We start from the raw sequence: 663 nt of genomic DNA on the forward strand, positions 1-663 counted from the left end.
GGCGCAGAGGGGTTTGGGAGGGACAAAGGTGTTCCAGGGGGCGCAGAGGGGTTTGGGGGTGTTCGTGGGGTGTTTGTGGGACACAGGGGGTTCGGGGGGGCTCAGCCCCCCCCTCTGCCCGGACACTGACGGAGACCTCGTGACAAAGGGGCGAAGGACACCAAGGGCCTTTCTGGGGGGGGGACACCCCCAAAGGGCTCTGAGACACCCCCGGATTGTGGGGGCCCCCTCATAGGGTCATGGGCCCCACCATGGCCCCCATCACCATGACCCCCATGGCCACCATCTCCAAGACCACCATGACTATCATGACCATGGCCACCATGACCCCCCCCATGGCCACCATGACCCCCATGGCCACCATGACCATCATGGCCATCATGACCCCTATGGCCACCATGGCCACCATGACCCCCATGGCCACCATGACCCCCATGGCCACCATGGCCACCATGGCCCCCCCATGGCCGTCATGACCCCCATGGCCATCATGACCACCATGACCCCCATGGCCACCATGACCATCATGGCCCCCCCATGGCCGTCATGACCCCCATGACCATCATGACCACCATCACCTCGACCATGGCCACCGTGACCCCCGTGACCCCCCCATCCCCCCATCCGCCTCCTGCACCCCACGGCGCTTCCGCCCCACGGCGC

This window comes from Cuculus canorus, chromosome 33 (assembly GCF_017976375.1).
Source record: "Cuculus canorus isolate bCucCan1 chromosome 33, bCucCan1.pri, whole genome shotgun sequence".
NCBI classification, from domain to species: Eukaryota; Metazoa; Chordata; class Aves; order Cuculiformes; family Cuculidae; genus Cuculus; species Cuculus canorus.